The following is a 25065-nucleotide window of genomic DNA, read 5'->3' as shown; positions in this document are numbered from 1 at the left end:
CCACCTGGGCATTTTGAGGCTTCTGACATTAAGGGCTCTCGCCAGAAGGGAGCCTTTTGGATAAACTGTTTCTGCCACACACCATAGCATCACAGTTGTCTCTTCAAAGAAAGGACTTCTGTGACTAAGTTGAGAGCCAAACTAGCTGTTTTCTATTACAGAATACCTTTTTTTTTTTTTTGATAGAACAACTGACAAAACTGTGGTTAGCAGACTCTGGCATTTGGTAGGCATTTTATCGAAAATGATATAAGTGAGTTTATAACCTCAAGGAAAATAACCGATAGCATTTATTCCCAATGGTAAAATTTGAGCTTTCCAGTGGAAAAAAATATAATTTTGGAAAACATGTATCTATCACTGTCAGTTTGACAGCTTCCCAACACATGAAGTATTTTCTGATGAGACTAGTGCTAATATTAATGTGACTTTGGAGACCGTATAATGAAATGTTTCAATATTTGGAAGATCTGAGTAACTATGAACAATTTCCAAATGACCCACACATGGTGTTAGGAAATCACATATGCATAAAAGATCCACTGAAAGTGCAAGAGAGGCCAATGGATTTTAATGTAATCGATACAAAATTTCATCCATATGGCTTCAGAGTCCACAATGCAATTAACCTTTAAAAAACCATTGCTTGCACACTTCATATTTACTTCTCTAATTTCTTATATGCTAATGAATGATTTCGGTATCCACAAATAAAGTTCTTTGCTGTTCAACTGTTAAAAAAAAAACCCATTGCATATTGACTTTCTCTGTATTATCAAAGGAAAATATCCAAGTGTCTGAAAACACTATTAAAACGTTCCTTCATTTTGAAATTAGAGATCTGCTTGAGGTTAATTTCTTAATAATTTTCAGCCAAAACAATTTATTATAGTAGACCAAATGCAGAAACAGGAAAATCCAACAGTCTTCTATTAAGTCAGACATTAAGGATAGTTTTTAAAAATGTAAAGCAACAGAGCACCTGGGTTGCTCAGTCGGTGAAGCATCCGACTCGATCTCAGCTCAGGTCACGATCTCATGGTTTGTCATGATCAAGCCCCACATCAGGCTCTGCGCTGTTTCGGGTTCTCTCTCTCTCTTTCTTTCTCTCTCGTCCCCTCCTCCCTGCATCTGTGTGTGTGTTTGCTCCCTCTCTCTCTCTCTCTCTCAAAATAAATAAATAAACTTTAAAGATAAAATTTTTAAAAATGTAAAGCAATACCACTGTTCTCATTATATTTATTGTTTTGGAAAATATGGTCACTTCAGAAAACATTTATGTTAAGATGTAATTGTTTTATTTTTGTTGTTTTAAAGGTAATTAATAAGTTAGTATTAAATTTCCCAGTTTCAATTTAAAACATGAAAGACATTGATAGATATAACGCTCTTAAATAAAAGTTCTTTGTAGCGTTCCATAATTTTTGGGAATGTAAGGTGTTAATAAATGAATGAAATAAAGACATTCCAGTATACTTCAGATCCTCATGGGTATATGGAAAAGGAAGGGAAGAGAAAAAAAGAGAAAAAGATCTGGGCTTAGCTTTGGTACCAACATTTAATTGGTGAGCAATAGAAAAGGAATTAGTAAAGTACTGTGCACAGAAGCAGTCAGAGAAAACTGTTACAATACAGTATCTGGGGCCCAGGCCCAAAGCCACCTGTTTTAGGAAGCCTTCCTAAAGGATCAAAACAAATCTGTTTTTTTTTTCTGTGCTAAAATAATACTTCGTGTGGATCTGTATTTTCTCGTTACTTTTCATCTTTTGAAAAACATATTTACTAAATTTGTGACCTTGGAGAAGTTGTTTAACTTCTCTTTTACTTCATTTTGATCTGTTATAAACCAGGGATAACAATAATGCTGACTTCATGAAGTCGTTGTAATACAACACATTTAAATAGTACTTACTTTGGAGGATTATGTAAGAGAACACCTGTAATTGTAAGAGCTCCTGGAAAATAGTAGGCACGGAAAAAAGTACTGGTTATTATAGTCATTATTTGTTTCTGAGCTATTTTTTTAATTAAGTGTAAATTCCTTGTAGGGGAACCAAGACCATATTGTACAGATGATTCAATATAACAGCGAGTAGTACAACAAATTTCACATATTAGGCACTAAATATATTTTTATTGAAATTAATTGAAACAAATTGAGGACAGTTACAGGTTAGAACTAAGAGGACTCACCAGATGGTTGAAGTCAAAGTGGACGAGTTTCTGGAAAAAGGTGATGGTCAACACTTAGGGAAAGGCTGGCCTATGTGGTGAGAGGAGTTGAAAAGCCAAGATTGGTCAAATCTTTTTTTTTTTAATTTTTTTTAACGTTTATTTATTTTTGAGACAGAGAAAGATAGAGCATGAACGGGGGAGGGTCAGAGAGAGAGGGAGACACAGAATCTGAAATAAGCTCCAGGCTCTGAGCTGTCCGCACAGAGCCCGACGCGGGGCTCGAACTCACGGACCGCGAGATCATGACCTGAGCCGAAGTCGGCCGCTTAACCGACTGAGCCACCCAGGCGCCCCTAGATTGGTCAAATCTTAATGAAGGATTTGTCCTCAGTTTTCTTTGCTTTATTTTCCCCAGACTATCTTTTATTATTATTACTATTGTTATTATTACTATTACTACTGTTATTACTACTATTATTATTACTGGCTTGAATTGCATGTGGAATAACTTCTTATGAAAGGGGCTTTTCGTGGTTTTAATATTGCTTGAGTTATCTTTGGAGCCTGATCAAACTTCCTCAAAAAATTACCCATTATTTGAGTTTGACAGGGTTATTTTACTTTTTAGTAAATCATGAAAGCATAAAATTCATAAGGTTACTCTGTTGCTGTAATTCCTTCACTATTAATGATATCACTAGGAAATTTTGCCACAGAAAAAATTCTTTTCCTATTTGTGTAACTTCTTAAAAGATATAGGACCTAGTGTGCCTCTTATGAATATGTATGAGGAAATATGTAAAATTGCAAAATCTGATGATGCACCAGTTAAAGACGGTCAAAGATTTTTAAGGAGAATTCCATGATCTCTATCCATCCAACAAGATGATATGCTGGTATTTCTTCTTAAGAGCAAAATGTATCTCTTTTCTCATGTTACTTTTTCTGCTGTAAGTGAATTTTTCTACTGATTTTTAGCCAATAGAATGTGGACAGAAGTGATATATAGCACTTCCAGTCTTGGTCCACAAAATTGCATGAGCAATCTCATATTCTTTCCCTTTCTTTATTGGCTCTCTGTATTAAGATGATGTCAATGACCTAGGGAGGGGAAAACTGATAAGCTAGATAAAGCTTAGTGCTCTGAAAGATCAAGTGGAACTTGCCAGCTTGGAACACATCTTATTGGATTGTGATGTGAGTGAGAACATATCTTTACTATGTTAAACTGCTGAGATTGTAGGGTTGTTGTTGTTGTTACAGCAGCTAGCATTTATTTTCTGCCTAACAAACTGACACAAGAATGGAGGGCTTCTATAACAAACAACTAAAATTTGTGGCATAGATTATAGATTTAGATCTCTGGCAGTAGGTGGTGAGAAAACATGACAGACTAGAATGTGTAGAACATAGTATGCCATTGGAAATAGGTAAAAAATTCTGACCTGTTAGATCTTAAAAAGCAGAACACAGGCCTACTGTTCCTATAGCTCCAAGGAAATGAGATGAAGAGAGTTAAACACGCATTGCTTATACTTGTGTTAGACCTCTATTATTTTAACAAAGTGTTTTCAGAAAGAAATAAGCTCAGGCAAAAATTGCCTGTTTTCAAAGATGAAAACAGTTCTCATCATATTCTTACAGTGAATGAACTGAATAAAGAGAAAGAATTCTAAAGCTTCAATCCAAAGAGAGGACTTAATAACTTAATACGTTGTTCTTAAAGGACATGCTGGATTGTCACCTGTGCCCTTTCAGTACCACCAGAGTGTTGGGGATAATTCCTCTATGGTTGTGGCATTATATGACAATAATTCACTACAAAAAGTAGCTACACTATGCTTTCAACAAATTTCTTTTGACCACTAGGCCATTGGTTTATCAAGGTTTTTGAAACCTGTGACCTTTTGCAGCATCAGTATTAAAGCTTGAATCATACTGAAAGTTAGAATAGATTTAAAACTGTTATCAGTTTGCATTTCGGCTATATTTATTATGGACTAAAAAGTAATATGATCTCTCACTGACGGTCCTCCTTTCTTTTTCCAATATGACAAGTATTCCAAATTTAATTTATTGTACTTATAAATTTTTTGGTACCAAAACCACAATTCAGAAATGCAATCAACAGCTAAGGCAAATGGCTTCAAACAGTATTGAAAAATGTGGTCTATGAGTTTTTTTTTAATTGAAGTATAATTCACAGCCTCTGAGTTTTTGTGAAGATTAATCCATGTGCACTCTTTCCTATGAGAAGCATCTTGTTGCTGAATATAAACCTTCACAAGACTCTAATTTCAGAGCTTAATCTTGAGAATGTGATGCCATTTAATCAACATATAGTTATATTAAAGAGAGAACTGATAAATTGTTTGCTCCCTAAGGAAAGATGCCTGGTCTTTTCCTGTTTTCTTGGAACAGGATAGCAGACTCTTACGTCTGTAGATCTAGGAAGTTTCTGGAGCACTTTGCTTTGCTCTTTTGGACTTAACTAAAGTTATGTAAGGTTTGCAGGATGAGGATTATCATACAAGTTTTAGATGACTTATTCCCAATTTCTGTCAAAGACAGAAGACAAAAATGTCTGTAGACTTCAGCAGTGGGATTTAAAATTTCACATAATATAAAACTCACTGAGCCTGAGAATCCATGGGACAGTTTAGCACAGGTGCTGACCGTATACATCTTCCCAAAGCCCTTCAGTTATTTTATCTTCCTGTCTCAGTTCATGTATCACAGCTAAAGGCAGAGATTTTGGAGGCTCAACCCCTGTGAGAATATTATAATTGCTAATACTAAAGAATTCTCCTACATCAGTTGTCATTGGGTTTTTGAATTCATTCTATTTACAAAAAAAGTTTAGAGTTTGGCTTTTCCTTCTCATAATTTTTTTTAAAGTAAAAAAATCTATGCTGGAAGTTGGGGATTTGGAGTTCAAGGTTCGGTTCTGATGTCAGCAACTGTGTAATCTTAGGCAAGTTGACCATAGATTTTGCATATTTGAACACTTCCTGTTCTGAAATGGTGATGGTGACTTACTATATCCACCACCAACTACTTTGTTGTTACAGTGAAATAAGATAATAAAGGTGAATTATTTCAGTCAATCTAAACTTGGAGGCAGCCTGCAAGTGTCTCAAGTCTTAGGTCACCCATTTGCTGCCTGTGACAGTATAGATAAGTTTCTTAAAATACCAGTTTGTTAATAGGAAAAATAATGATGATGATAAGGCTTATCACATAAGTCTAAAGAAAAAAACAGATAAAACTATCAATCAGTGATGGGCACAGATGATAAATGTTCAACACAAGTTAGCGGTAGCATCATAGGATTCATAGAATTATGGGGTTTTAGTTCAATAACGGGTATTAAAGATATCTAATTTTGTTCTTAAAAGTGAATACAACCTATAGCATCCTTGAAAAGGGTATTTTAATGTTTCTAGTTATAGGGAAATGAATATTTCTATATGCTGAATTGTTAGGAGTCTTCCTTTTAATTGACAATTTGTATAATTTTTAATTTGTCCAAATCCTATTGAAGGAAACACAAATGACTATTTTCACATTTTAAAATGACAGCTGTCAATCAACCATGACTCTTCTATTTTTCAGGGTAATAATTAGAAAGTTTCAACTTTTATTCATATTTCATGGTTTTAAGATCTTTACTGTTCTGGTTAGGACTCTTTAGAAAATCCAGTGTACTGATATTTATTTATTTGTTCATATCTAGGCACAAACCTTGAATTTCAAAACAACAAAGCATATAACTAGTATTACTTATGACATTCAATAGATCGTACCCTGAGTATCAGAAAAGACGATTTTAGATTTGCTGTTGGTTTTTAAACAACAACATTTAAGCATAATGTAATTCTTGTTTGATCCTTGAATAATCCATTTGAAGGAAACACGAATCAGAGTAGTAAGCTTTAGGTTGTTTCTGTTGGGTCAATTGTTTTTGTTTTCGTTTTTGTTTTTTAAATTTTTATTTTAATTCCAGTTTGTTAACATAGAGTGCAATATTATTTTCAAGTGCACAATTAATTGTTTTTTAATTGTGAAAGGATCTTATCTAGTTAACCAACACATCCATCACCTAGTATATTTATCTTTTTTTTTTTTTTTTGGTAAATACATTTAAGTTCTAATCTCTTAGAAAATTTCAGTTATACAGTGCAGTGTTATATCAACTGCATTCACCATGTTTTACATGTGATCTTCATCTTTTAACTGAAAGTTTCTACCCTTTTATCAACTTTTTTCTTTTTTTTTAAATGTTTATTTATGACAGAGCACAAACAGGGGAGGGGCAGAGAGAAGGGGACAGAAGATCTGAAGCTGGCTCTGTGCTGACAGCAGCAAGCCCAATGTGGGGCTCGAACTCACGAACCGAGAGATCATGACCTGAGCCAAAGTCAGATGCTCAACCAACTGAGCCACGCAGGTGCACCCCGCTTTTATTAACTTTTTATCAGCTTCCCTATTTCCTACACCCCTTAATCTCTGGCAACCACTTTTCTACTCTTTCTAGGAATTGAAATCTATCTTTCTTTCTTCTTTCTTTCTTTCTTTCTTTCTTTCTTTCTTTCTTTCTTTCTTTCTTTCTTTCCTTCCTTCCTTCCTTCTTTCCCTTCCTTCCTTCTTTAGATTCTACATAATTAATACGGTGAGGTTTTTTTCTTTCTCTGACTTATTTCATTTAGCATAATGCCCTCAAGGTCCATTCATGTTGTTGTCAATGGCAGGGCTTCTTTCTCATGGCTGAATAACACACACACACACACACACACACACACACACCACATCTTCTTCATCTAGTCATCTGTTGATGGACACTTAGGTTGTTTCCATATCTTGGGTATTGTAAATAATTCTTCAATGAACATGGGAGTGAGATATCTCTGAGATTCTGTTTGAATTTCTTTTGGATATATACCTAGAAGTGGAATTGCTAGATCATACACTAGTTCTATATGTTATTTAAGTGTTTAAGAACTTCCATATTGTTTTTCATCAGGGCCATACCAATTAACATTCCCACCCACAGTACATAAGGGGTCCATTTTCACCACGTGCTCACCACCACTTTTATTTCTTTATTTATTTCTTGCTTTTTGGTGACAGTGTTTTAACAGATGTGAGGCAATATCTCATTGTTTTGACTTTCATGTCTCTGCTGATGAGTGACATTGAGCACCTTTTCATGTACCTGTTGGCCATCTATATATCTTCTTTGGGAAAATGGTTATGCAGTTCCTCTGCCCATTTTTCAATTGGATTGTCTGTTTTGCTATTGAGGTGTATGAGTTTCTTATATATTTTAGATGTTGACCCCTTACCAGATATATGATTTGCAAATATTTTTTCCATTCCGTAGGTTTTCTGTTAATCTTGTTGATGATGTCCTTTGCTGTGCAGAAGCTTTTTAGTTCTATTCAGTCCCACTTATTTATTTTTACTTTTGTGGCCTCCGCTTTTGGTGTTGAATCTGAATATCATTGCCAAGACCAGTGTCAAGGAGTTTACCTTCTATGTTTCTTCCAGGGGTTGTATGATTTCAGGTCTTATGTCCAAGTCTTTAATCCATTTTGAGTTGAATTTTGTCTATGGTATATGATAGTGTCTAGTTTCATTCGTTTGCATGTGGCTGTTCAGGTTTCCCACCATTATTTATTGAAGAGACTATTCTTTACCCACCAAATGTCCTTGGCTCCTTTGTCATAAATTGATCATACATGCATGAATTTATTTCTTGCCTCTCTATTCTGTTCCATTGAGCTATGTGTCTATTTTTGTACCAATACCACACTGTTTTGATTACTATAGCTTTGTAGTATAGCTTGAACCTAGGAAGCATGATGCCTCCAGCTTTGTTTTTTCTTAAGATTACTTTAGCTATTTGGGAACTTTTGTGGTCCCTTACAAATTTTAGGATTTTTTTTTTTTTTTTTTGGTATTTTCGTGAAAAAATCCATTTGAATTTTGATACGGATTGCACTGAATCGGTAGAGTGCTTTGCGTAGTATGGACATTTTAGCATATGATTTTTTTTAATCCATGAGCATGAAATATCTTTCCATTTGTTTGTGTCTTCTTCAATTTCTTTTACCAATATCTTAGAGTTTTCAGTGTCTAGTTCTTTCACCCCCTAAGTTACATTTATTCCTAGGAATTTTATTCTTTTTGATACAGTTATTGTTAAGCTAATTTGTTCACTAGAGAGTACATTATGATCACCATCAAGAGTAGTATACTCTGACTACAAGTAGTAATGTGTTAAATCATTAAATTTCCCTTTGTCTTCATTTTTCTAGTAAATACGGGAGATATAAAAGTCTTTCCAAATCTTGGATTTCGAAGATAACTGAATAAAGGCATATCACCAAACTTTCTTTCCTTATACCTAAAAAAAGTGAACAAATTTTGGATACAATTCAGGAGAAAAAGACTGAACTAGTCAGCACTAAATTAAAGTGAAACATTCAATTTTACCAACTTTGCAAAGTGGCAAATGGTGCAAGAGTAAAAGAGATTCCACAATTTGATGTGTTGCTTCTTCTCCAACATGCTGAGAACCAGTACCTGGGGAATACAAAAATCTTTATTCTTTCCTCAGCAAATACTCATTGAACACCTACTATGTATCAGACACTACTATAGGCTAAAATTATAAAGCAGTGAATGAAATAAAATAAAGACTCCTTTAACTATTATGAAAATTTTAAATGCATCCTAGTTGTATGTATTCCTTTTTTACTTATAGGTGCCTTTATATACTTAGAAAGCGTTGAGGAATTAAAATATTGTTAATTTTGACTTGCTTCTAAAAAGAAAATGTTTTTAATATAAAATGATTTATCTTGTCACAAGCTTTGAATACATTGCTTTTCAAAATTGTGGGGCCGCAGATTTAACTTATTCACAATTTGGAAATTGACTTGTCAAATAAACTAATTACCAAAGGCAGTCTTCATTGCCAAACCAATCAGACTCTGTCAGAAAAAAAAATCTGACTTCATTTTTTTTCCATCTCAAATAAGTGTATTAATACAGCCTACGTGACTCCATATCACTTTCAAATTCCAAATCACAAAGCATTGCTTTCAGTTTGCCACACATCTGAAATATTTCACACCGTCCATATTTCTTAACAATGCTCTCTTTGGTTTGCTCTCACAAAACTCTATGGATCAATGAGCGCTTTAAAAATACTTGGGACATGGAGGAAGAGAGTTGATTAAACAAAAATATTTTTCATTGCTACCTTCTTCTACAATATATCTGGATTTGGAACTTCTCAGTATAAATCCAAATACATTTTAAACCATTTCTTTGTTTAAAGGAATTTGCACTGATATTCCAAATTTCTTTTTGTTTGGCACCTGAGAGGACATCGGTATAACCTAGGGCACTAAAGTGAGATGCCAGATGGGTGAGTTGGATGCCTTCCTTTTGTAAAGTAGGAGAACACAACTTTTTAAGTGGACCTGTGAAAGCCAAATCAGTATGAGGCCTGGACCAGAGGTGCATTCAGGCAGGTTAGTTTTCAAAAGAGGACGTAAGGAGGTGGAGGGTCTGAAAACTGGTGTCCTTAGAGGTAGCCATGCCTGTGGACCCCTTGGAAATTCTCTGTGTCCTGCAAGGGCATGTTCACCACATTAAAACCCACGAATTTAGCAGGCATTCGCTGAATGTGGCTGTATATAAATCTGTAGGTTAAGCACTGGCTGGTGGGAGGTTAGAGAGGCTTCTAAGCTGCGGTACTTGCCCTCACCAACCTCAGACTGTATCCTCTGAGGGGAGTGAAATCAAGGCTGTAGGCTGTGGATTTAGGGCAGAATTCCATGTATTCAAAATTTAAAAATTTTAAAAATCTTTATTTATTTTGGAGAGAGAGAGACAGAGTACGAGCTGGGGAGGAACAGAGAGAGAGGGAGACCCAGGCTCTGAAGCAGGCTCCAGGCTCCGAGCTGTCAGCACAGAGCCCGACGCGGGGCTTGAACCCACAGACCACGAGATCATGACCTGAGCCGAAGTCGGACACTTAACTGACTGAGCCACTCAGGCGCCCCAAATATTCAAAATTTTAAAATATGACAGAGTTTTCTCTTTCACCGCGATATTCATCCCCTAATTCCTTTATACCATAAAAGGAGTACTTCACTCTGGAACAGGGCGCTGTGCCCTTCCTATTTGTAAGGTCCTGTGTTAGATCCTGGGTCCGCCAAAGGATAGAGGGCTTGGAACCAGCACATGATAAATACCACCCAAGTGGCACACTCAAAAATTGCTGTAGACTTTCTGAGTTTTGAAACCCAGGCCATCAAGGAAGCCTCTCCAGGGAGGAAGAAATTAAACTGAGGAAGTATAATTTAGGTAAGCAGAGAGATGTTGGGAGAGCACTCTGGGAAGAAGGCTCTATATGCCTGTGGATTCAGTGCTCAGCGTGTATAGAAACTCAAGAAGAGAAACAATGGCCTATAGATACCCAGGTGTAGGTTTGGATGTTGATTCTACTAAAGGCACATGATATAACAATTTGAGAACACTTATTTTATCTTTAATGGACTTAAGGGACCCACAAAATGGGCCAGATTTTCTATCTTCATTCTCTAATGATGCCAAGGCCATATGTGGCCATTTTTTCCTTTGTCTCATTAGAAGGCATTGATTAGCATCCCTAGCATATATTTGCTGAGTCACTGAAAATATGAACCTGTGTACAAAGAGACACTAAAGGCAATGCAGAGAATCCCCAATTCTCTTACATTCATCTCTGACATTAACTAGGTTGTGGATATTTCTGGAAGGGATTGACTTTTCTGGTGATAAAATATTGGTAACATGGAAACAAATATTCCATCTCAGTGCCTAAAATAAGGAGATACTTCCCACTCTGAAATGTGTGCTCCCCATAGGAACGTAGGGTTCACTAATAATATTTTCTGTTTTTTAGGTGTCTCTTAGTTTCCAGGCAGTATAGTACATCCTTGGGTATGCACATACTTGTCTCTCACAGATAACAGTTTGGTAGCACAGCTATGAGTCAAAGATTGCTGCATAGGCAAGAACAGACACAGGTAACATCTGATATTTTCACTGGTTTCCCAGCAGAGCAGGGTTATTTTTTTTGTTGTTCAAGACAATAGCCTGGCCCCAATATGCTCAATGATGGGAGAGGAAGCAAAATAATTTGATTGATGGCCCTGTCTCTGGAGACAAATTGTGCTCACTATCTTGAGTGGCCTTTTCTTTTGCTGTGTTGAACTTAGGTACTATGAAATGATGGGATGTTGTGTGATACATACCTTTTTCTTTTTCTACTCAGGTGTTTTCCTGAGAATGTAGAAGGCTGGAGGCATGCAGCTTGAGCAAGTATGCATTTAAGTGTATTTCCAGTTGTTAAAGGTAAAGAATTAGAGAGAATTTATTTTCAAAATAATAAGAAATAATACTTTGTCGACATCCTATCATGGATGATGTTTAGAATTAAGTACTCAGTGACAACCACAAGGAAAAGGATGCTTTGAGAAGATATTTTTTCTGATGTTCTGGATCCACAGTCTCTAGCCAGGACTGAGATAAAGTAGATAAGGGTGAAAAGACCCATTTTTGTTATATTACTGGCTTTATTGCCTGCTGCTGAAAATTCTGTGTCAATCAAAAAGAACAAGTGGGATCCATACTGAGTGCAATTGGATACTTCAAATATGGAAGACTTAACAATCTATTGCTATATATTATAGCAATCTATAGCTATAATCATTAGAGAGCTCTTGGATTAAATTTGCAGTCAGTTTACAATACAGTGCATCATGACCATGGACTCCCTTTTTGTTTACACTATGCTTCTAGTTATAGAGCCCACACAGTACTCCAAAAGGCCTACTGAAACGAGTCTCAACTCACAGGTCACCAGTCCATGTATAATAAGAGACATGGCCCACTTAATACTTCAAATACATTTTGTGGAAAGGTGCATCCAAATTTATGAAGAAATATAAATTTTCAGCCTAAAAACTCAAACTCATGGGATAGTTTTGAGTATTTTCCATCTGTCAATGAAGACTTTCGGCCAGATAAGAAAAACAGATTGTATGACAAAAGAGGGTGTTCCAGCTAGGATACAATTTTCTGAAGCAGACTCTACATCAGGAGTTCAGTGGTGAAATTGCTTAGTATATAACTGCAATGTTCTTAAATCATCACCAGTTTATGGAACTGATAAAAATAATGGCAAACAGCAAATTTCATGATCTTATGGTCTGTGCCAATGCTCATTGGTTGAGTTGTAGAAGAGATTTACAAAGATTTACTGTACCATGAATTGCGGTTCAAGATTTTAAAAATGTCTATTTATTTTGAGAGAGAGAGAAGGAGAGAGAGAGAGAGAGAGAGAGAGAGAGAGAGAGAGAGAATCCCAAGCAGGCTCTGAGAGCCTGATGTGGGGCTCCAGATCATGACCCGAGCTGAAATCAAGATTCGGACACTTAACTGACTGAGCTGCCCAGGTTCCCCAAGATTTTTTTTTAAATATAATTTCCAAATATGCAATAATCAAAGACAAAATTAATGCTGTGATTTATATTTTCTCACCAACACTACATTGCATCTCAGTGAGATGGAACAGAAGCTCCAAGCAAAGGAAAAGCTTGTTACCCAACTAAAGAAGTATAAAAATGTATACAAAAATGGAAACTTTTCATGATAATATATACCAATAATAAGGACATTACGCATTTTCTATTATGAATCAACATATGGAAGGTATTATAATTGACAGCACTATATACATTGACATGTAAACTACAAGACAAATGCAAAGACCATTTTGTATATATTGATGCATTTAGAGTTACATTCAACTTATAAAATAACCCTTTGAATTAAATATTAATAATGCTAAATTGACGCAAGAGATAGTGACTGTAATTCGCGTGGACAAATGTAGTTTGAAACTAATGTGTTTTTGCTTCCAAGTCAAATCAATTTTTCTAAAAAGATGAGCCAGTTTTAGCCATGTAGCTAGAGATATTAAAGGAAAATGCTTTTTTGGTAACTTTCAATTATTGGAAATATTCAAGTGTGTTTGGGATAATTTGAACATATGAATGTAATATTTCAATCATTAAATCTTATAAAATGTAAACATAGATTAAACATTCCTGAGGAAAATAGGCATCTGATTTGGGATATGCTGTTGGCATAAAAGAGACACCAGACTTGGAAGGCTTAGTACCAAACAATGTAAAACGTGATATTGCTATTTTATATTGATTACATGTTGAAATGATATTTTAAATATATACGGTTAAATACAATGTATTATTGAAATTGATTTCACCTTATTTGTTTTTCAATTAAGCTTTTTATTTTGAGGTCACTGTAGATTCACTGCAGCAGTAAGAAATAATACAGAGAGATCCCATGCACTCTTTATGTAATTTTCCACAATGGTAACATCTCCCTGTTTCACCTACTCAACATATTGACCCTCCCAGTTAGTTACTTCGTACTGTCTCTATATTGTTGCCTTTCTTGAAATGTCATATAATTAGAATAATAAAGTAGGCAGCCTTTTCAGACTGGCTTCTTTCACTTAGCAATATACCTTTATGATCTACCCGTGTCCTCCTTGTTGGACAGCTCATTTCTTTTTATCATTGAATACTATTCCGTTGTATAGATGTACCATAATTTGTTTATCTGTTCACTTATTGAAGGACATCTCGGTTGCTTCCAATATTTGCAATTATAAATAAAGGTGCTATAAATATTCACATGCACGTGTTTGTGTAAATATAAGTTCTGAAATCTCGTTGGTAAATACCTAGGAGCACAACTGCTGGATTGCATGGTAAACTAGGATCAGTTTTGTAAAAACCTGCAAAGTTGTTTTCCAGAATGGTTATATTATTTTGGATTCCTACCAAGAATGTGAGAGTTTGTGTTGTTCCACATCTTCACCAGAAATTATTATTGCCATTTTGTTTTTATGTTTTCGCCACCCTAAGAAATGTCTAGGGTGATTACTGTGCAATTTTATAATGACGTGACCTTGAATATCTTTTCATATGCTTATTTGCATATGTATATTGTCTTTGGTAAGGCTCTATTCAGGTCTTTCTCCCCTTAAAAAATTTCACTGAAGAATAATTGACATACAATATTGTATTAGTTTCAGATGTACAACATTGTGATTCGATATTTATATACATTACAAAAGGACCACCACAATAAGTCTAGTCACCATCTATTACTATGTAAAGTTGTTTCAATATCATTGACTATATTCCTTATGTTGTACATTACATTCCTTTGTCATATTTACTTTATAACTGGAAGGTTGTACCTGTTAATCCATCCTCCTACTCACTCCCCTCTGGTAATCATCAGTTTGTTTTCTATATCTATGAGTCTGTTTCTGTTCTGTTTTGTTCATTTGTCTTTCAGATTCCACATAAGTGAAATAAGTGAAATCATATGGTATTATCTTCCACTGACATATTTCACTTAACATAATCCCCTCTTGGTTCTATCCATGTTATCATAAATGGCAAGATTTCTTTTTTATGGCTGAGTAATATTCCTTGTTTGTGTATAACATATCTTCTTTATCCATTTAGCTATTGATGGAAATTTAGCTTGCTTCTGTATCTTGGCCATTGTAAATCATGTGGCAATTAACATAGGGTTTCCTATGTCTTTTCAAACTAATATTTTTGGTTTTATTCAGATAAATCCCAAGAAGTGGAATTTCTGGATCATATGGTAGTTCTATTCTTAATTTTTTGAGGAACTTCCTTATTGCCTTCCATGGTGGCTGTACCAGTTTACATTCTCATCAACAGTGCACAAGGGTTCCCTTTTCTCTACATCCTGGCCCACGCTTGTTATTACTTGTCTTTTGGATAATAGCCATTCTGACAGTTGTGAGGTAGTATCTCATTGTGGTTTTGATTTGCATTTACGTAATGATGAGTGATGCTGAGCATCTTTTCATATGTCTGTTAGCTATCTGTATGTCTTCTTTGGAAAAATGTGTATTCAAGTCTTCTGCCTACTTTTTAATCAGATTGTTCTTTTGATATTGAGTTGTATGAGTTCTTAATATATTTTGGATGTTAATCTTTTATCAGATATATGATTTGCAAACATCTCCTTCCATTCATTTTGTTGATGATTTCCTTCACTGTGCAAAACCTTTTTAGGTTGATGTAATCCCATTTATTTCTTTCTCCTTTTGTTGTCCTTGTCTGAGGAGACAGATCCAAAAACTGTTACGAAGATGATGTCAAAGGGATTATTACCTATTTTTTCTTCTAGGAGTTTTATGGTTTCAGGGATTATACTTAAGTCTTTAACCCATTTTGAAGTTATTTTTGTGTATGGTGTGAGAAAGTGGTCCAGTTTCATTCTTCTGCATGTAGCTGTCCAGTTTTCCCAGCACCATTTATTGAAGAGACTATCTTTTCCCCATTGTATATTTTTGCCTCTTTAGTCATAAACTAATTGACTATATAAGCATGAGTTTATTTCTGAGGTCTCTGTTCCATTGACTTATAGATCTGTTTTTGTGCCAGTACCATACTCTTTTGATTACTATAGCTTTGTAACATACTTTGAAATCTGCAAGCATGATGCATCTCTCTTTGTTATTCTTTCTTAAGATTGTTTGGACTATTTGGGGTCTTTTGAAGTTCCGTACAAATTTTAGAGTAATTTGTTCTAGTTCTGTGAAAAATGCCATTGGCACTTTGATAGGGAATGCATTGAATCTGTAGATTGCTTTGGGTAGTGTGGGTATCTTCTCCTTTTCCTTAATTTCATTTTCTTATTTTTGATTTTTAATATCTTTATTTTGGATACAAGTCCTTTGTCAACTCTGTGTTTTGAAAATATTTTCTTCCAGTCTTTGGCATAAGCAGAAGTTCCTTTTTTATTTTAATAAAGCCCAACTATTAATTTCTCTTTCATTGGTTGTGCTGTTGGTGTTGTATCTTAAAAACCCCACTATTTTCTACTAGAAGTATTATAGTTTTGCATTTTACATTTAGGTCTATTACCTATGTGAAATTGTAAAGTGTATACAAAGGTTCTTTTTTAAAAATTGTTTTAATTGTTTAATCATTTTTGACACAGAGAGAGAGAGACAGAGCATGAGCGGGGGATGGGGGGTGGGGCAGAGAGCAAGGGAGACAGAATGGGAAGCAGGCTCCAGGCTCTGAGCTGTCAGCACAGAGCCCCATGCGGGACTCAAACCCACAGACGGTGAGATCATGACCTGAGCCGAGGTCAGACGCTCAACCGACTGAGCCACCCACGCACCCCAAAGGTTCTTTTTTTTAATTTGGATATCCAATTGTTCCAGAATCATTTGTTTAAAAGGCTATCATTTGTCCATTGAGTTGCCTTTGATACTTTGTTGAATAGGATATTAATGATTTCAAAAAAGCATTTTGGCAGTGACCCAGTATGACTTCTCTGGGTTCTTAACATCATTCTCCTAAAGCTCATTCCTCAGGAGGTCAAAACCAGAGAACTTGCTTGGAATGTTCAGGCCTGGTTCATGGCTGTGATCCTTGTTTTGCTGGGACGATCCTAACAAAAGAAAATGAGACAAGTGAATTAAAACTAACATCAAATAGGGGGCGCCTGGGTGGCTCAGTCGGTTAAGTGCCTGACTTCAGCTCAGGTCATGATCTCACAGTTCCTGGGTTCAAGCCCCGCATTGGGCTCTGTGCTGACAGCTCAGAGCCTGGAGCCTGCTTCGGATTCTGTGTCTCCCTCTCTCTCTGTTCCTCCCCTGCTCTCACTCTGTCTCTCTCTCACTCTGTCAAAAATAAATAAAGATTAAAAAAAATTAACATTGAATAGATTATTTTCGTTGCTTCTTTTTTTTTTTTCTTTTGTTAATGTTGCCCAGCAAATGGCTTTCCACCCATAGGAATGGCTGGGAAATTTAATTTAATCAACAGATTAAAGCGTTAAACATTGTTTGACCTGGGATGTCCTGGAAAGCTAAACTAAATTTTAGCTGGAATAGGAAAAGGGCACTTCATCCTATTTCTATCTTCTTCTAGGTTCATTTTCTTTCTGTTTTCTAACTCTGTGTGGATCTTTTCCTATTTACACTTTTATTCTTTATCAAGGACTCTTCTATTAGTATAATTTACGAATAAATTCAGTGGTAGGTAATTAGCATTTCAGTAAAAATGCTCTCATGTGGTAATTGGTTAGTACAGCATTTTAGTATAAATAGATTCAATCAGAGCAGACTACTTATCATAAACATCTTTAAAATGTATTCTGAGTCTCATGGTTAATTTAGGTTCAGTGATGTTGAATACTTACACATGTGCATTCAGGCAGAAACAATGTCATTTTCCCCTGACACCATTTTCAATTTTCAAAATGAATATGATAGGGACGCCTGGGTGGCTCAGTTGGTTAAGCATCCCCCTTCAGTTCGGGTCATGATCTCGTGGTTTGTGGGTTCGAGCCCCGCATCGGACTTTGTGCTGACAGCTTGGAGCCTGGAGCCTGCTTCGGATTCTGTGTCTCCCTCTCTCTCTGCTCTCTCTCTCTCTCTCTCTCTCAAGATAAACTTAAAAAAAATTTTGTTTAAATATGAATTTGGCCATTTCACTGATAAAGGAATATTCTCTGTAAGTTTTCACTCTGGATCCCTTGCCCCTTTGGGTGGCATGGGAAGGTGGATCATCCACTACTGACTCCCTTTCCTTCTGATTTTGTATTTGGAATGAAACATCAAGTAGAATCACCATGTTTGTGAGCCTGCAGAGTCCATCTAGATAAAATAGCAGGTTCTCTGAGATCTTTGGACAGAGACGATGCAAAAGACTAGCTCCTGGAGGCCAGATGAGAGCTGAGGGAGTAGTAGCAGCAGAGAGAATTTGCCTCTCTTCAAAGCTTGGAGGTGAAGACCAGTGTTTCAGGGTTTCCTAAGGAGCCTCAGTCTATCAATCTCTTCAAAGGACTAAATTTGTATGTTTACTCATTTGCTGCATATAATACTAGATTGTTCTTCCTGATCCCTGATGCATCCAGTAAAACTAATTAGAGGTGGCGGCGGGGGGTGGGGGCGGGGGGGAGTTGTGTCGGCACTGGATGAATTGCTCCAAGTACGTGAGGTTGACAGGGACCTGTGGCTACACAAAGAGGTAGCCAGCATCCAAAATCAGAGAGAGGAAATCTAAGGAGCATGAATGGAAGTATGGTTCAAGGACAGTGCCTGTACTTCTGATGGATTAGTGTAGGAGAAGCACCTAAAAAGCTTCTTTAACTATGTTCTCTTTGAAGTCTCCTGTCCTGTCTTCAGTGTTTTATCTAACATTCTTTCCTGAGAGTTGTGATGAACATTGTATCAACTTATTGTCAATTATACATATTGAAAAGGCAATTATTCTAAATGATGTGCTCATTCGGAGGAACTGATCTTTGTTTTCAACTACTATATTTTGGTTTGTATCCCCAAGAAACCTGGGAGCAGAAATGTTTCATCGCCACATCTTGGCAGGTTGTGAAGTGGTTTTCTATTCATTTAATGGTGACCCACAAAACCCGTGCCTTTTACCACCACATGGTTTGCCACTTCTCAAAAATACCCTGTAAGTGACTTTTATGTGTGCAAGGGGGAACAGAAAACTGTGATTAAGTAATGAGAAATATAATTCTCTTGTAGTAACATGAGGGAAGGAATTCAATGTAACTTTTAATACAGATGATCTTCGATTAAATAGAACTAATGAAAAAGACAGAAGTGAGCTCTTAAAGAAATACAAGCGAATATATCAAAATTTTCTTTGGAAGATGATTTTGAATCTAAAATTGCAATATATAAAATGGAAAAGAAGATAATCACTGCTGAAAACTGAACTGAATTAGTAGACCAAAAAATCAAGTTGAAGAAAATCTAAAATAGTGCAAACATATACAAAAATAAAAATCATGGAAAGAAAAATACACTTTCAAGATATATCCAGGAAAATGAAAATTCCTGGAGAATAAAATGGAATAAAATGGTTTATTCTGAATCCTTTGTAATACCCAAAACAGGAAGTGAGAAGGACATTTTTTACAAGCCATTAGAAGATGAAGATTGTGACCCATCCCCAACTACAGTTATCTGGACCCCAAAATAAAAAAAAATTTTAGACGTGTGGATTCAGAGGACATAACACCCATACATCTTTATCTGAGTAAAAATGTTGAAGGCTGTCCTCCAATAAAATGAGTCGAAACAGAAATGAAAATAAGTTGGTCAAGAGGATGTCTTGTTAGAGTTATACTAGATCTCCTAGAACATTATCAAGTAATGAGAACAATGCAGCAAGTCTGCTGATCAACTAAAAACAAAAACAGACAAAGCAAAAGTAGTTGATTAAAAATTATGTACAAACATCCAAGGTTTTAGTCATAATAATTACATGGGTCTCAGTGAAAATTAAATACCTAAATATTTAATACTTTTCACAAAGTATTTTTACTTTTAATACTTTCACAAAGTCACAAAAATTTTAAGAACAGAGCTGCAAATCATTCATCTTTCTTAATACAATTCCAGGTTTTATTCCACTATAAAATATGTAGGATATAAAGAGCACATGATTGTATTCGTCAGGGTTCTCCAAAGAAACAACCAATAGGATATATAGAGATATATAAAAAGTTTTATTACAAGGAATTAGCTCATGTGATTATGAAAACTGAAAAGCCCAGAAAAGCTGGCCATGTAGTTCTAGTTCAGTGGTGTAAGTCCTAGTCCGAACCTGAAGGCTAGAGAACCAGGAGCCACTGATGTTCAAGGGCGGGAGATGCTGGGTGCCCCAGGTCAAGCAGAGAGTACATTCAGCCTTCTAATACCTTTTTATTCTATTCAGGCTGTCAATGGTTTAAATGATGCCCACCCACACTGTTGCCAGTGGTCTTTCCTGAGTCTACTGATTCATATGGTAATCTCTTCTGGAAACACCTTCACAGACATACTCAGAAATAAAATGTTACCAGACATCTGTATATGCCTTATCCCAGTAAAGTTGACACAATGGCATTAGGCATCACAATGATCATATTAAATCAAGTAAGTGCATGATCCCTAATCTAATTCACCAGTATTTTGGAGGTCCTGACTCATAAAATGTACTATAGAGAATCAGAATTATTTCACTATAAGTTTATTTAGAATTTGCTATGATTTTCCCAGAGCTTCAAGAGAGACAGTGGCTAATGAAAGAATAATAAAATTACAGGGTCGTAGTATAAGCTACTTAAGAGAAAATCAGCTACTTAAGAGAAAATCATTTACTTGGAATGTCCTTTAGGGCACTGTTCACTTGTAAATAGATGTAGCCAGCAACTGATTTTTGTTTTTATCCTATTACGTGGGACAAATCAATGAAACTATCTTTGTCTTAGTTTCTTTATCTGTAAAATATGAATATTAATAATAGTACTTAATAGGCTACTAGGAGTATAAAATTGTGTTAATACTTAGAAGAGTGTTTGTTATTTAGTATGTAATCAATATATATTAAATATTAATCAGGCATGAATTCAGCTATGATGTGACCTTATATCCAGATATACCATGTTAGCTATTGGTTTAAGATGGTTCATGTAAATTAAATGTCTATTCTGAAAAAAATTAGCAGACTTGTTGCAAAACTTATCTTGGCCCTCCTTAAAATTCTTGTAAATTCATGAAATGTAAATGGACTTTAAAGATATGTTTGGTAGAGAAAATACCTCCAACTAAATATTAAGCAATGAAAAAAATGTGTTCTTTTTATACAAGTCTTTCTTTGGTTATCAATATAATTTTTGCATCAACCTCTAAAACATGAATATATAATGAAGATTCCCGTTGGCTTTTGAGCTACTGTGGAAAATTGGCATAGCCAATAATTACAGCTAATATCTTATTGATATTTATTTAATTCATAGAAAATCATCACTCCCACCTATATTTTCTTTCTTTAGAGACACATATCAATACAGAGAGGCCATTTTGTGGAAAATAAGAAAGCAAATACTAATTTTGTATGGCAGAGAGAGAAAAATAAAATTAGTTGGACAAGCTGATTCACACAGATGTTGTGTTCGTATTTGGTCAGGAAAAAGATAAGGAAATTCTTTTTGATAACATGTTGATGGTGTGCAAGATTAACAAATGAGAAAAGGCTGCATATGCTTTGTGTGTAGGAGGCATGTAAAGTTATTATTAACGATACACCTATGCATGAGAAATACAGATTCTGTTAACCAATTATTTGTGATGACATTAAGCCTTAGACATATGAATCACCTCATTTCTTACATGGTTCACACATATTCTGTAAACTAAAAATAAAGGAAGGATAAATTTATGATTTGCAGTAATAATGTAAAGTTTTCTCCTACAAGTTGCAGACACCACTACTGATAACTTGTAAATTGGCTTCACATTGCGGACACACCCAGAAGAGAGCCCAGTGTCGTCTGTTATTGCTGAAATGCTTGTCCTAGAAAAGTGCGTGACTACCAACTATAATATTCTGACGCTCAACACACTTGGTCTGTAGCTCAGTTGTAAGCACATTGGGTCAAATTCATGAAACTATAACAAGGACGTGCACTCCAGGGGGCTCTGCATTGTCTCGTCCTGCTTAAGAAACAGACCAGGGATGCCTCATGTTAACAGGATCCTGGCTTCTATTTCATTGGTGGAAAACAGGGAGAGAATGAGTAAGAGCTGACCATGAAAATGCATCTTGGGAGAAGCCATATTCCTGCTTAACAAGGAGAGTTTCTCTGAAGAAACAAGGATTTTATTCACCAATTTTATCAGACCAATAATGTAATTTAGAAAAAAATGTGGAAAGCGAAAGAAAAGAAAAGGAAGAGCTATTGTCAATGGAGCACAAATATTATGCCAGGTTCTGTTCCGGTGTTTGTATTTATTTCATCCTCATAACTTCTATATAATTTAGATATTAATATTCCCATTTTACAAATGAAAGAGTTTAGGCTCAGTGAGGCAATGGCAAACTTGCCTTAATACATTTCACCTTAATACCAAGTTTGCGTTAATGCCAAATGTACCTTAATGCCTTTTAAGTAGCTTGATGATAGAGACTGTGTAATATTTGTCTTTTTATTTCCAGAGTCATGCATGATATAAGGCATGCAGGACACACTTAACAGGTATTGCCAAATACATGAATAAGGGAATGAATGAATAATGTGGTAGAACATTTGAACGTACATTTGAATACATGTACATTTAATTCCAAGGGCCATGCTGTGTGCAAAAAGTTATGGAATGTTAATTGCACTGTGATCAAACATGATCAAGCAACATACTCTAAATGATTTGAATCATTAAAACTTTGTTGAGGCTTTCTATATGACTCAGTATATAGTGAATTTTGGTAGATATTCCACATGTGCTGGAAAAAGTCATGGATTCTGTTATCATTGAATGAAATGATCAGAGATATGTATGTGTGTGTCTGTGTGTGCGCGCACATCAATTAGGTTGTATTTATTTATATTTTGCCCGGATTTTGTATAACTTGCTGATTTCCTTTCAATTTGTACTATCAGCTATTGACAGGGATGTTTTCTGCTTTTCCATTCTGATTGTCTGAAATAGTCATTATTTCTGTATCATTTTTTGCAAAATGTTTTTGCTTGGTATAGATTTTTTTTAAAGCAGACTGGAGTTTTAAAGGTCGGCAGGATTGGCTGGGCTAGAGCCTAGAGGGCACAGCTGCAGGAGTGAAGCAGGCAAACAACCTTGGGGCAGATGGTGTGGAAACAGCCATCTGAAGAACACCTGGGGCATACAGTGGGGAGATTACTCACTCTTGTTGGAGTCTGTCCCTGAGAGGCAGTTCATGGAGATGCCTCTCCAGGAACATAGGAGCTACCCGCCACCATTTCCCTCCCTAACTGCTCAGCATAAACACAGAGCCACCTGCAGGAGGCGTCCCAGCAGAGACACTGACTGCCTAACTTGCAGCGACCAGGTCCCACCCACCTGAGCTCTGATGGACTGCCTTCCCAGCCAAGGCTGCCTCAGTCCCAGCGTGGCAGGCCCCTCCCCCAGAAGACAAGCACAAACCCCTGCCTTCACCATGTTTCCCAGCCAGAGAGCTCTACAGGGCCTCATTTCTGGTGGAGGTAGTACCATGTCTCATTTCACAAGCAGACCAGAGCACACTTAGCTAAAACTCAGCACATTCAGGCCCGGGACCAAACACTGCCCACAGCAGGCAAGAAGCTGGAGGGAAAGAACAGCCAAAACACAATAGTGGAGCCTACACAGCACACACCAGAGATGTTCCCTGAAGTGCCAGGCCCTGGTCACTACATGGCCTCTTCTTCATAATGCCATTACTTTCAAGGTCAGGAGACATAACTGTCTTTTTTTTTTGAGAGAGAGAGAAAGAGAGAGCACGTGTGCCCACAAATAGGGGAGGGGCAGATAGAGAGGAGACAGAGAATGCCAAGCAGGGTCCATGCTGTCAGCGCAGAGCCTGATGCAGGGCTCCAACACAGGAACCGTGAAATCATGACCTGAGTGAAAGTCAAGAGTTGGACTCAACCGACTGAGCCACCCAGGCACCCTGACATATAACTCGCTTTTCTGACACAGAGAAGAAGGCAGAGACTTAGACAAAATGTGCAAACGAATTTATCCCAAATGAAAGAACAAGACAAGGCAATGTCCAGAGATCTAAGTGAGACAGATTTAAGTATGCCCAATGGGGGATTTAAAGCAACAATAATGAGGATACTCACTGGACATGAGAAAAGAAGATATCAGTGAGACTCTTATCACAGAGATAAAAGAGTTAAGAAAGGATCAGAGATGAAGAATGCGATAAGTAAGATTGGAAATGGGCTCAATATAATGAACCTCAGGCTGGAAGAAGCAGAGAAATGAATTAGTGATGTAAAAGACAAAATAATGGAAAATAATGAAGCTGAACAAAATAGAGAAAGAAGAATTATGCCATAAGAGAATAGACTTAGGGAACTAGTCAGCGAGGGGATGGGTTAAATCGGTGATGGGGATTAAGGTTTGCATTTGTTGTGATGAGCACTGGGTGTTGTATGGAAGTTTTGCATCACTATATTGTATACTTGAAACTAATATTACACTGTACGTAAACTAACTGGAATTTAAATAAAAACTTAAAATAAATGCCATTCTACCATCCCAAAATTCATATGGTATATGAAGAAACCCTGAATAGCCAAAACAGTCTTGAAAAAGAAAAAAATTTTGGGGCATCACACTCCCTGATTTCAAAATACATTACAAAGCTACACTAATAAAAATGGTGTAGTAATGGCATAAGACAGTTATAGACCAATGGAATAAAATAGAAACTCCAGATATAAACCCTGCTTTTATGCTCAAATGATATTCAACAAGAGTGCCAAGTTCACACAATAAGGAAAGGAGAATCCGCTTACCAAATGGTGTTGGACAAACGGAATTTCCACGTGGAAAAGAATGAAGATGGAACTTTACTTTACAATATATACAAAAATTACACAAAATGGATTAAAGACCTAAATGTAATGTCTAAAACTATAAAGCTCCTAGAAGAAAACATACAGAAAAAGCTTCATGACACTGAATTTGGCAACGATTTCTTGGATATTACACCAAGAGCACAGGCAACAAAAGCAAGCAAAGACAAATAGACTACATCAAACTTGAAAATTTCTGCACATGAAAGTAAACAATCAACAAAGTGAAAAGGAAACCTAGTGAATGGAAGAAAGTATTTGCAAATTATATATGTGATGAGGGGTTAATATCCATAATATATAAAGAAATCCTAAAACTCAATAACAAAAAACAAG

The sequence above is a fragment of the Acinonyx jubatus genome, chromosome X, assembly GCF_027475565.1.
Source record: "Acinonyx jubatus isolate Ajub_Pintada_27869175 chromosome X, VMU_Ajub_asm_v1.0, whole genome shotgun sequence".
In the NCBI taxonomy this organism is placed as follows: domain Eukaryota; kingdom Metazoa; phylum Chordata; class Mammalia; order Carnivora; family Felidae; genus Acinonyx; species Acinonyx jubatus.
This window is presented reverse-complemented; position numbering follows the sequence as displayed.